Raw genomic sequence first — 14,179 nt, forward strand, 5'->3', positions numbered from 1 at the left:
AATATATATTGGGATCGCTTGAAACAAATATATTAATTGTGGTAAGAAAGTCATTTTTATAGCGTTAATTCTACCTATCAATGAGAGCGGAAGTGTTTTCCAAAATTTAATCATATCATTCAGTTTATTTAATAGTGGTATAAAATTGGCACTAAATAATGATTTGTGTCTTCTCGTAATTTGAATACCCAGATACTTGAATTTTTCTGTTGCAATTTTGAAGGGGAATTTTAGTAAGTGTCTCGAATCCTGTGGTTTTAAAGACATAATTTCGCTTTTATCCCAATGTATTCTATATCCTGAAAAAGAGCCGAATTCCTCAATTAGTGTTAATAAGGTGGGTATACTCGTTTGTGTATTAGTAATATATAAAAGAATATCATCAGCATATAGTGACATTTTATTCTTTGAATCCTTAGTGTTATATCCGTGAATATTCGGGTGATTTCTAATCCTTTCGGCCAACGGTTCTATCATAAGGGCAAATAGCAATGGTGATAAGGCACACCCTTGCCTATTACCCCTTGATAAGTAAAATTTTGGAGATAGCGTATTGTTAGTTAATATTCTTGCCGTAGGTCTATCGTAAAGTAGTTTAACCCATCTAATAAAATTCTCTCCCATATTGAATTTTTGGAGTACCTTGTATAAATACTGCCATTCTACTTGATCAAATGCCTTCTCTGCATCCAGCGTGATAACTGAAATATCTTCATTGTCCTCATTATGAGAGTACATTATATTGAAAAGCCTTCTCAAATTATTAAATGATTGTCTTTTGGGTATAAATCCCGTTTGATCCGTATTTATTAAATTGTTAATATAAATATTTAGCCTTCTGGCTAGAATCTTTGCTAAAATTTTCTGATCCGTATTTAGTAGTGAAATAGCTCTATAAGAACCCGGTTCATCTAAATCTTTATCTTTTTTTGGTATAAGTGTTATTGTTGCTTCTGCTAGGGTTTCTGGTAGTTTATTTTCGGTATAAGCCTGCGTGTATAAATTGAATAATCTTGGTATAATTGACTCCTGAAATCTTTTATAAAATTCATTACTAAAACCGTCTGGTCCTGGGGTCTTCCCATTTTTCAGTGAGTTTATTATTTGTTTTATTTCTTCACTAGTAATCCGTGCTCCTAATTGCTCTTATTCTAAACTATCCAATCAGTGACTACATTTCTAAAGCAATTCATTAGAACGCAAAGGGCGTCCAAAAACATAAAGTGCAAACCCTGTCTTTGTGAATCCTCCGTGTCCTCACCAAGAGAGGCGACTTTCAGGATACCTCAGGGGCCTGTCCCACTTGAGTGACATTTTCGGCGACAGCCTGAAAAGAGGTTGTCGCGGTGTGGTCTGGTCGTGGTCGGGGCGTGACGCGGGGTGACGCATGTAGTGACGCGCGGTGTATCCCGGCCGCCCCTGGATTTTGGAATGTTCAACATCTTCGGGCGACATCTGGGTATCTCATCATGTTGTGCGCCCTGTCACACGCTGATGTATGCTGTCCTGCGGGGGACGCCGGTTAGGGTTAGAGTTAAGGACCTGTCCCGACCAGCGATCCCCCGCACACGCTAGGGACAATTTATATTTATACCTAGCCTATAAATCTAGAGTTAGGGTTAGGGTTAGGGTTATGGTTAGGGTTAGAATTAAGGGTTCCTCCCGCACTCCAAAGGCGCACAGGTTTGTAGGTTGATAGATTAGATTAGATTAGATAGCCTTTATTGTCATTCAGACCGAAGTCTGAACGAAATTGAAGCAGTCATACATACAATACAATACAATAAAAAACAACAATAAACACATATTAACATCCACCACAGTGAGTCCACCCAACATCTCCTCACTGTGATGGAGGCAAAAGTCTTAGGGCTGCAGTCTCTTCCCTCCTCTTCTCCCTCTGCGCTGAGGCGATACCCCCCGGGCGATGTTACAACTGTCCCGCGGCTCAAATACCGCGGCCCGGGGTGGTCGGAGCTGCCGCCCACCAGTCCTGCTGACGCAGCCGCTGGCCCGCGGCCGAACCCCGGACTCAGGCCACCACCGCCAGAACACCGTCCCAGCCACCGGAGCACCGTTCCAGCCCCGAGCCGGATCGCCCTCACGTGAGTGCCGTTACCGTCTCAGCCTCGCGCCAGGCCGCATCGACTGGGCACCGCTCCTCCCTCGGGCTGGGCCACCCCGACTTGAGGCTTGGTATAAGTATAAATTGTCCCTAGCGTGTGTGGGATAGTGTGCGGGAGAAATTGCTGGTCGGTGCGGACTCGGTGGGCCGAAGGGCACTGTATCTCTGAACTAAATGTGACACAGGGGGCCCAGGGGTTGGACTCGAACCCCCAATGTTCTGCCTGCTCCTCATGGAACTAAACTGTTGGCCACGAGTTGTCCCAGAGGCAGACCTCTCTTCCAATGGTCTGTCCAAACCCCCAGAGGCAGCGGGCTTTCCAACTGGGGACAGGCAATGTTGTTAATGTTGCATGTTGGTAAGACAAATGCCAAGCACTTTGCATGAAGCTCATTTCAGCCTTGTTAAAATTGCAGTGGTCCACTGAGTCTGTCAAATATGTAGGAACAACTGCTTAATGCATAATTGCCACAGGGTGGCAGTGCAGATCTACAAATCAAGGAAGGAAGTCCACCTGCAAAAAAGGCTCCAAAACCAGCTGTTTTCAACATATAACAATAAAATGTCCTGGGAAAGAGAGAAGAGAGCTGGGGAGGGAATGTGCGAATTCCAGGTGGAGGAATTGTGTGATTTGGGGAGAGGAAAGGTGATCTGAGGCAGAGATTTCGAGGAGTCTTGGTTGACGGAAGTGATGGATGTGGAGGAAATATCTGAGGAGAAATCATTTTTCTCTGCGTCTGTGAAACCACACAGCATAGTCCTCATGTGAGGCGGCAGGAGAGGAAAACAGAATCGATCGCCCGTCACCAGATCTCCAGCACCTGCAGCTTTTTGGTCTTTACTCAGCCAGTTCCTGCCCACATATTCTGTCGGGATCTTTCTGCTCTTCAAGTCCTTGATCATGACTCCACAGTGGGAGGCAGAAGCAATGGGGATGAGGGTCATATCCTGGTGCCTGTAAATCTAACCAGGGACTGGCAACATTAGTCGTGCAGTTACTATGGGTGGGATCCACAACACCATGGCAATCACCCCAGAGATACAGTTGCTGCTTGGAATACAGAGATGCCAGCTATCACCTCCCCCCTCGACTCCATTCAAGGACCCAAGCAGTCGTTCCAGGTGCGACAAAGGTTCACCTGTATCTCCTCCAACCTCATCTACTGCATCCGCTGCTCTAGATGTCAGCTGATTTACATCGGGGAGACTAAGCGGAGGTTGGGCGATCGTTTCGCCGAACACCTCCGCTCAGTCCGCAATAACCTACCTGAACTCCCGGTGGCTCAGCACTTCAACTCCCCCTCCCATTCCCAATCCGACCTCTCTGTCCTGGGTCTCCTCCATTGCCAGAGTGAGCAACACCGGAAATTGGAGGAACAGCACCTCATATTCCGCCTGGGTTGCTTGCGTCCGGATGGCATGAACGTTGAATTCTCCCAGTTTTGCTAGCCCTTGCTGTCTCCTCCCCTTCCTTAACCCTCGAGCTGTCTCCTCCCCTCCCCCCGCCCTCGGGCTCCTCCTCCTCCCTTTTTCCTTCCTTCTCCCACCCCACCCCCCATCAGTCTGAAGAAGGGTTTCGGCCCGAAACGTCGCCTATTTCCTTCGCTCCATAGATGCTGCTGCACCCGCTGAGTTTCTCCAGCATTTTTGTGTACCAGCTATTCAAATGTTGCCTTCAGACATTGAGAGCAGGCCAGCTTGTTCCCAAACTATCACTCCTCACAACCTCCTTGTTATAAAGCTGGTTGATCCCCGGTGACTAACAGATGTATCCAGTAGTTCTCAGCTTCTGTCAGTGCAGTGAGATGGCACTAACCTGCGGCAGTAGCCAGGATAAAGGAGCCATTCAGGACTCTAGAGCAGATCCTGCAGGAGATTAATATGTAATCTACCAGCAGGGAGCACAGGTAACCTTGCTGCCCCCTGCCCCCATCATCACCTCTATTGCAGGCTGGGTTTCAAGATACCACAACCAATGCCCATGAATACAGTGAAGATAAAAGCATGAAACTCATATTTGACCACATATTGCCATGATTCCATGCAGGTACTTTGTTGGAGGTCCTCAGAATTCAAAGTGGAGGTCGATCCTCACCTGTTGCAACTGTCTGGAGTGGGGCTTGAAGCCTGCAGCTACCGACTCCCACATTAGATGGGCAGAGATTTATCCTTCCCAGTGGCAGAGCAACAGAAATGTAATTTCTTCAGCCTTACTTAATCATGGTCTCCTTCACAAGTGTGTAGTTTCAAGGTTCAGGAAGTGTATCTAGGTAGAGTTGAATGGCATTGGTGATTCTCTCTCTCTCTCTCTCTCTCTCTACTATGAAAATGTCTTCACCCGTCAGGTTACCCCAGCACACCCAAGTGAGAGAGGACCATAGTATGCATGTCATTTAGAAATGGGATTCAAATTTAGGCCCCATGGACGGAGAATTATTGTCCAACGTTACAGAAAACTTAAATAAAAAAATAATTTCAAAGAATTTGGGCAGCCACGGTGGCACAGCAGTAGAGTTGCTGCCTTACAGCACTTGCAGTGCCGGAGACCTGGGTTCGATCCCGACTACGGGTGCTGTCGGTACGGAGTTTGTACATTCTCCCCATGAACACATGGGTTTTCTCCGAGATCTTCGGTTTCTTCCCACACTCCAAAGACGTACAGGTATGTAGGTAAATTGGCTTGGTATAAGTGTACGTTGTCCCTTGTGTGTGCAGAATAGTGTTAATGTGCGGGGATTGCTGGCCGGTGCGGACTCGGTGGGCCGAAGGGCCTGTTTCCGCGCTGTATCTCTAAACTAAAGTGGAAAACTGGGTCAAGGTCATATCCTATTAAGAAATTATTTCTTATGATGCTAATTAGAAACTTTAGTATGCATATTATTCAGTAGCACAAAGCAATGTAGATCAATATGTAATGTGTGCTACTACACAGGACATTATAGAGCAATGTATGATGGATCTTTATCACAGGGTCGTGCCTCCCAATATCAGCGATGCACAGATAAGCTTGCACCAATATATAATGTTTGGGAGTTAACTTTTTTTTTAATTTTTATTTTATTAGAGGTAAGTACAATAATGTGGTACCTTGTAGATACCTAATATATAATGACGTTACATTTTATGTACAACTTTTTTTTTTTAGCAGTAAAAGAAAGAAAAGAAAGAGAATAGTAGAAAAATAGAGAAGTGCGTGATACCGAACAGTGAGAAGAAGGAAAGAAGAAAAGAGAGAGAATAGAGAGAGAAAAAGAAGAGAAAACAGGAGATTGAAGGAGAAATAGCTATTTATTATTCTTGACCACCCTTCACCCGATCCTGAAACAGTTAATTTCTACGGTTATGTTGCACAATATGCTTGTAAGAAGTCGATAAATGGAGACCAAATCATTAAGAATTGGTCCAAATCATTAAGAATTGGTCTACTTTGTCTGTTAGGAGGAGTCGCATTTCTTCAAGATGTGAGGCTACCGACATGTTTGAAGTCCACATTTTCAACGTTAGTATGGATGTATTTTTCCAAAATTTAAGTATACGTTCTTTTGCCGTTATTAAACCATAATTAAGGAAAGGTTTTTGAAACATATTCAGTTTATTCCCATCTTCCATTGATCCGAATATAATCATTTCAATGTTAGGGTCAAGTTTTATCTTAAATAGTTTTGTAAAAATTTCAAAGATTTTACTCCAAAATTTATGAAGTTTTATGCAAGAGAGAAAAGAGTGTGTTATAGTGGCGTTTTGAGATAAGCATTTGTCACAAATGGGGGAAGTATTTGGATAGAATTTATTCAATCTAGTTTTCGAGTAATATAATCTTTTTATAGATACCTTTTTTTAAATAAACATTAGGATAAATAATGGACAAATACCCCAAACTCTTGTCTATAAAGTTATCTTATTTTAAGATTTTGTGATCATCGTTCACCTACTTTTGGTTGTTGTTTCTGTAATATTACCTAAAGTGCTTTCTCTGTCACGTGATAATACTAAAAAACATCATTCCATTGTGAAGCTTTTGCCAAATTCTCCGCTCTAATTTATCTTTGACTGCAAGGCAAGACAAGGGTACAGGTGAGGAAATACCCCCAGCTTGGTTTAAATATATTTCAGAACAAGATCATTAAACAAGATAACTTAAAAGCAAAGCATTCTTTGAATTAGTTCAGATCTCAACTTCAAGTATGCATGCTGCATCTTATCATTCAATGGACCCAGGGTGAAGGCCAGTCCAGCAAATCCTGACATTTTACAATTGTACGCTGCACCAAGCTAATTAACTGTACACTTGTCGAATCAACTGCTGTAGAAAATAACTGACACTTTTTAGGAGTCTGGCATTTCAGATAACTTTAACTGGAAGATGCGAATTTGTTTTGATTTATTGACATTCGAGTGGATTTTGGCTGAATTTGTTTCTGGAACTGCTGAGCCAATCTGCAGCTCACTCAGCCTGTTACACACAAGGCCTGAGGTTGTCTGAATAATTAATAAACACTCCCAGCAGGGTCTTCCATATCCAGGCAGCTGCTGTGTCAGTGCAAATATTATTTTAATCTTTTTTGCAGCAGATTTGAAATAATCCAGAGCTGTGGGAAGGCAAACATAAATAAAATGGAGAAAGAAAAAAAAAGACATTAGGCAAAGTCTTTGAGCAAGGAACAAGATGATTCATCACATATTGGTTGCTGACAAAATGCAAACCTGTTCCTACTGAAACTCCAGACTTCTCTCCCTTACAAAGAAGCATGCATCCAACCCCCCAAGAAAAACAGCTAGGCACAGCAGACTTTGCACTAATCAGCACTTCTGGGAACCCCTTTCACTCAGAGGATGTGTTGTTTCCTTGGCTAAGGAATGTGTTCCATGTTACACTTAGAGTTGTCAGATAGGTGTACCTCAGATGCTAGCTTGGTATGAAACATAGAAATTAGGTGCAGGAGTAGGCCATTCGGCCCTTCGAGCCTGCACCGCCATTCAATATGATCATGGCTGATCATCCAACTCAGTATCCTGTACCTGCCTTCTCTCTGTACCCCCTGATCCCTTTAGCCACAAGGGCCACATCTAACTCCCTCTTAAATATAGCCAATGAACTGGCCTCAACTACCTTCTGTGGCAGAGAATTCCACAAATTCACCAGTCATGTGTAAAAAATGATTTTCTCATCTCGGTCCTAAAAGACTTCCCCCTTATCCTTAAACTGTGATCCCTTGTTCTGGACTGCACCAATATCGGGAATAATCTTCCTGCATCTAGCCTGTCCAACCCCTTAAGAATTTTGTAAGTTTCTATAAGATCCCCCCTCAATCTTCTAAATTCTAGCGAGTGCAAGCCGAGTCTATCCAGTCTTTCTTCATTTGAAAGTCCTGCCATCCCAGGAATCAGTCTGGTGAACCTTCTCTGTACTCCCTCTATGGCAAGAATGATTTCCTCAGATTAGGAGACCAAAACTGTACGCAATACTCCAGGTGTGGTCTCACCAAGACCCTGTACAACTGCAGTAGAACCTCCCTGCTCTTATACTCAAATCCTTTTGCTATGAATGCTAACATACCATTCGCTTTCTTCACTGCCTGTTGCGCCTGCATTCCTACTTTCAATGACTGGTGTACCATGACACCCAGGTCTCGTTGCATCTCTCCTTTTCCTAATCGGCCACCAGTCTACTTTCCTGTTTTTGCCACCAGTGGATAACCTCACATTTATCCACATTATACTGCATCTGCCATGCATTTGCCCACTCACCCAGCCTATCCAGGTCACCTTGCAGTCTCCTAGCATCCTCCTCACAGCTAACACTGCCCCCCAGCTTCGTGTCATCCGCATGAAAGAGAGATTCCCAATATAATATTACTTTATTGCATATCTACTGTTCAGACCGCCCAGTAGCTCATGTAGCACTATAAGCATATATTTTACATTAAAATCCTTAAGTGTGGATTCTTGGCTTCATCAGGTCAACTATACATCCAGCACTGGTAGCATCACTCCAACCTTCTCCTGTGATCTGTCTGACCATTTCACACACTCTCCACCTGACCCCCCCACCACCATAAATAACCATGGTCTCACAAACCCACCATTATACTTACAACATGCAGACCTTCTGCAAGAGTTGCCTTGCAGTCCACTAAGTGGACACAAATTGTAGCTTGGGGACATCTGTCTGGGAGGTTGGTGCAGCGGAGACTACTTAATCACCAAGAGCTATGGTATGAGCTGTTTATATAATTTAATATACAGCTATTGGCAGAACCACTTGAAGTAGATGTCCAACTGCGGTCCCCTTATGGGATGCAATATTCAGAACTGTTTAATAGACAAGTAAGCACTAGTCCTGGAGTAAAGGCGAGTATGTACACGGCTCTCAACGTTTAGTTCCATCTGTCTTTATCCCTTCCTTAGTTGATCTCCATGAATTCAAAATCATCAATAACTGCAGATGCTGGAAATCAGAATTAGAAACATAGAAAATAGGTTCAGGAGGAGGCCATTCGGCCCTTCGAGCCAGCACCGCCATCCATTGTGATCATGGCTGATCGTCCCCTATCAATAACCCGTACCTGCCTTCTCCCCATATCCCTTGACTCCACTAGCGCCTAGAGCTCTATCTAACTCTCTCTTAAATCCATCCACTGACTTGGCCTCCATTGCCTTCTGTGGCAGGGAATTCCATAAATTCACAACTCTCTGGGTGAAAAAGTCTTAAATGACCTCCCCTTTATTCTAAGACCCTGGTTCTGGACTCGCCCAACATTGGGAACATTTTTCCTGCATCTAGCTTGTCCAGTCCTTTTATAATTTTATATGTTTCTATAAGATCCCCCTCATCCTTCTAAACTCCAGTGAATACAAGCCTAGTCTTTTCAATCTTTCTTCATATGACAGTCCCGCCATCCCAGGGATCAATCTCGTGAACCTACGCTGCACTGCCTCAATCACAAGGATGTCCTTCCTCAAATTAGGAGACCAAAACTGTACACAATACTCCAGATGTGGTCTCACCAGAGCCCTATACAACTGCAGAAGAATCAATTTGGCATTAAAACCAAAAAATGCCAGGAACATTCAGCAGGTCAGGGAGCACCTATGGAAAAAAAGAATTAACAATACAGGTTGAAGGATCTGATTAAGTTTTCAGTTTATCTTTCTGCAGAAGCTGCCAAACATGCAATTTTTGTTGTTGTCCTTCTCAAAATGTAATCTTGCCCCTTGTGTTGTAAATAAAGTAACAGCTACAAGCAAAATGGCTGCAAGAAACTAATTTTATGATAAGTGATAGAGAATCTACGTTAAAACAGCATCAACAACAAAAATACAATCAAATCAAATAACCTGGTGAGCAAAACTTTCTAACTTCCACATAAAAACAGTGAAGTGATATTCAGTTTTCCACTGCAGGGTTCCACACACAAACTGTACAATTTCAAACATCACTATTGGCAAGAACACAAAATGCTGGAGCAACTCAGTGGGTCAGGCAACATTCTCTGGAGGAATCACACCCAAAACATTACCCATTCATAGAAACATAGAAAAATAGGTGCAGGAGTAGGCCATTCGGCCCTTCGAGCCTGCACCGCCATTCAATATGATCATGGCTGATCATCCAACTCAGTATCCTGTACCTGCCTTCTCTCCAGATTTGCTGCCTGTCCCGCCAAGTTACTCCAGGATTTTGTGTTATTTCTCTGAAGGATTTAGGATGGGGTCCTTCGTTAAACTGATTCTATTGGTTAACGTAAGAAATTCTAGTGCTCGCGATGGACAAGTCTGGCATTTTGTTAGAAACTGTATGTAATATGCTGTGTTTAAACGATTAAAGGTTGATCCATTGGAGGTGGTTCAGATGATTTCAGGATTTTATAGGTCAGCGATAAACACTTCATTGGGGAGTACAGAATGAGGTGACATTATATTTAAGTTACAGCTGATCTATTCATTATTGTTAGGCTGTACTATTACATTTTTATAAAGGGAATATAAGTCATTCATTAAATCCAAAATCTGCTCAATCGGCCACAAGCAGACATAAAAAATAATGAAAATACAATAAATTTCAGGGAATAGTAGAGATCATTTGAAAATGATCTATATATCATCTTGTTTGTTTCTATGCGTGTGTGTGCCTATCTGCCTAAGTGATCTCAGAGCGACGCCAAAACGGTACACAATAGCGCTACAATCTTTGCACCACCTTATTCACAATTGTCCTGTGGCGTGGTGTATCAAGTTTCGTTCAGATTGATGCTATATTTTACAAGTTATTCACATTTTTAACATAAAAATTCCACTTTGAGAAAAATGTCTTAGAAACATAAAAACATAGAAATTAGGTGCAGGAGTAGGCCATTTGGCCCTTCGAGCCTGCACCGCCATTCAATATGATCATGGCTGATCATCCAACTCAGTATCCTGTACCTGCCTTCTCTCCATACCCTCTGATCCCCTTAGCCACAAGGGCCACATCTAACTCCCTCTTAAATATAGCCAATGAACTGGCCTCGACTACCCTCTGTGGCAGAGAGTTCCAGAGATTCACCACTCTCTGTGTGAAAAAAGTTCTTCTCATCTCGATTTTAAAGGATTTCCCCCTTATCCTTAAGCTGTGACCCCTTGTCCTGGACTTCCCCAACATCGGGAGCAATCTTCCTGCATCTAGCCTGTCCAACCCCTTAAGAATTTTGTAAGTTTCTATAAGATCCCCTCTCAATCTCCTAAATTCTAGAGAGTATAAACCAAGTCTATCCAGTCTTTCTTCATAAGACAATCCTGACATCCCAGGAATCAGTCTGGTGAACATTCTCTGCACTCCCTCTATGGCAATAATGTCCTTCCTCAGATTTGGAGACCAAAACTGTACGCAATACTCCAGGTGTGGTCTCACCAAGACCCTGTACAACTGCAGTAGAACCTCCCTGCTCCTATACTCAAATCCTTTTGCTATGAAAGCTAACATACCATTCGCTTTCTTCACTGCCTGCTGCACCTGCATGCCTACTTTCAATGACTGGTGTACCATGACACCCAGGTCTCGCTGCATCTCCCCTTTTCCTAGTCGGCCACCATTTAGATAATAGTCTGCTTTCCTGTTTTTGCCACCAAAATGGATAACCTCACATTTATCCACATTATACTGCATCAGCCAAACATTTGCCCACTCACCCAGCCTATCCAAGTCACCTTGCAGTCTCCTAGCATCCTCCTCACAGCTAACCCTGCCCCCCAGCTTAGTGTCATCCGCAAACTTGGAGATATTGCCTTCAATTCCCTCATCCAGATCATTAATATATATTGTAAATAGCTGGGGTCCCAGCACTGAGCCTTGCGGTACCCCACTAGTCACTGCCTGCCATTGTGAAAAGGACCCATTTACTCCTACTCTTTGCTTCCTGTTTGCCAGCCAGTTCTCTATCCACATCAATACTGAACCCCCAATGCCGTGTGCTTTAAGTTTGTATACTAATCTCTTATGTGGGACCTTGTCGAAAGCCTTCTGGAAGTCCAGATACACCACATCCACTGGTTCTCCCCTATCCACGCTACTAGTTACATCCTCGAAGAATTCTATAAGATTCGTCAGACATGATTTACCTTTTGTAAATCCATGCTGACTTTGTCCAATGATTTCACCATTTTCCAAATGTGCTGCTATCCCATCTTTAATAACTGACTCTAGCAGTTTCCCCACTACCGATGTTAGACTAACTGGTCTGTAATTCCCCGTTTTCTCTCTCCCTCCCTTCTTAAAAAGTGGGGTTACGTTTGCTACCCGCCAATCCTCAGGAACTACTCCAGAATCTAAAGAGTTTTGAAAGATTATTACTAATGCATCCACTATTTCTGGAGCTACTTCCTTAAGTACTCTGGGATGCAGCCTATCTGGCCCTGGGGATTTATCGGCCTTTAATCCATTCAATTTACCCAACACCACTTCCCGGCTAACCTGGATTTCACTCAATTCCTCCAACTCCTTTGACCCACGGTCCCCTGCTATTTCCGGCAGATTATTTATGTCTTCATTAGTGAAGACGGAACCAAAGTAGTTATTCAATTGGTCCGCCATATCCTTGTTCCCCATGATCAACTCACCTATTTCTGACTGCAAGGGACCTACATTTGTTTTAACTAATCTCTTTCTTTTCACATATCTATAAAAACTTTTGCAGTCAGTTTTTATGTTTCCTGCCAGTTTTCTTTCATAATCTATTTTTCCTTTCCTAATTAAGCCCTTTGTCCTCCTCTGCTGGTCTCTGAATTTCTCCCAGTCCTCCGGTATGCTGCTTTTTCTGGCTAATTTGTACGCATCATCCTTCGCTTTGATACTATTCCTGATTTCCCTTGTTATCCACGGATGCACTACCTTCCCTGATTTATTCTTTTGCCAAACTGGGATGAACAATTTTTGTAGTTCATCCATGCAGTCTTTAAATGTCTTCCATTGCATATCCACCGTCAACCCTTTTGGAATTAATTGCCAGTCAATCTTGGCCAATTCACGTCTCATACCCTCAAAGTTACCTTTCTTTAAGTTCAGAACCATTGTTTCTGAATTAACAATGTCACTCTCCATCCTAATGAAGAACTCAACCATATTATGGTCGCTCTTGCCCAAGGGGGCACGTACAACAAGACTGCTAACTAACCCTTCCTCATTACTCAATACCCAGTCTAAAATAGCCTGCTCTCTCGTTGGTTCCTCTACATGTTGATTTAGAAAACTATCCCGCATACATTCCAAGAAATCCTCTTCCTCAGCACCCGTGACAATTTGATTCACCCAATCTATATGTAGATTGAAGTCACCCATTATAACTGTTTTGCCTTTGTCGCACGCATTTCTAATTTCCTGTTTGATACCATCTCCAACTTCACTACTACTGTTAGGTGGCCTGTACACAACACCCACCAGCGTTTTTTGCCCCTTAGTGTTTCGCAGCTCTACCCATACCGATTCCACATCCTCCAAACTAATGTCCTTCCTTTCCATTGCGTTAATCTCCTCTCTAATCAGCAACGCTACCCCACCTCCTTTTCCTTTCTCTCTATCCTTCCTGAATATTGAATATCCCTGGATGTTCAGCTCCCAGCCTTGGTCACCCTGGAGCCATGTCTCCGTGATCCCAACTATATCATAGTCATTAATAGCTATCTGCACATTCAACTCATCCACCTTATTACGAATGCTCCTTGCATTGAGACACAAAGCCTTCAGGCTTGTTTTTACAACACTCTTACCCCTTATACAATTATGTTGAAAAGTGGCCCTTTCTGATTTTTGCCCTGGTTATGTCTGCCTGCCACTTTTACTTTTCACCTTGCTACCTATTGCTTCTACCCTCATTTTACACCCCTCTGTCTCTACGCTCACACATTTAAGAAACCCTTTCCCTTTAACTCCATCCTCCACTATCTCATTCGACGCCCCACCCCCCTTATTCAGTTTAAAACCACCCGTGTAGCAGTGGCAAACCTGCCTGCCAGAATGCTGGTCCCCCACCTGTTAAGATGCAATCCGTCCCTTTTGTACAGTTCCCCCTTACCCCAAAACAGATCCCAGTGATCTAAGAATCTAAATCCCTGCCCCGTGCACCAGTTCCTCAGCCACACGTTCAGGTCCCGTATCTCCCTGTTCCTGCTCTCGCCAGCACGAGGAACTGGAAGCAAACCGGAGATAACAACCCTGGAGGTCCTGCTTTTCAGCATTTATCCGAGCTCTCTAAAGTCACGCTGCAGAATATTCATCCCCTTCTTTCCGACATCGTTTGTGCCGACATGCACTACCACTTCCGGATGTTCACCATCGCCCTTGAGGATTTTCTGCACTCTGTCCGTGACATCCTGGATCTTGGCACCAGGAAGGCAGCACACCATCCTCGCATCCCGTCTGTTGCCGCAGAAACCCCTGTCGGTACCTCTCACAATGGAGTCTTCCATCTGCTCTAGCAGTTAGAGATTATGTCACAATGGGATTGTAGCCCTGCTCACTACAATGTTGCAATCCCAGGACACTGGGTCCTGCCAGCCCCAGCAAGTGCAATTGCATTTTTT

This window comes from Amblyraja radiata, chromosome 4, assembly GCF_010909765.2.
Source record: "Amblyraja radiata isolate CabotCenter1 chromosome 4, sAmbRad1.1.pri, whole genome shotgun sequence".
Taxonomy (NCBI): Eukaryota; Metazoa; Chordata; class Chondrichthyes; order Rajiformes; family Rajidae; genus Amblyraja; species Amblyraja radiata.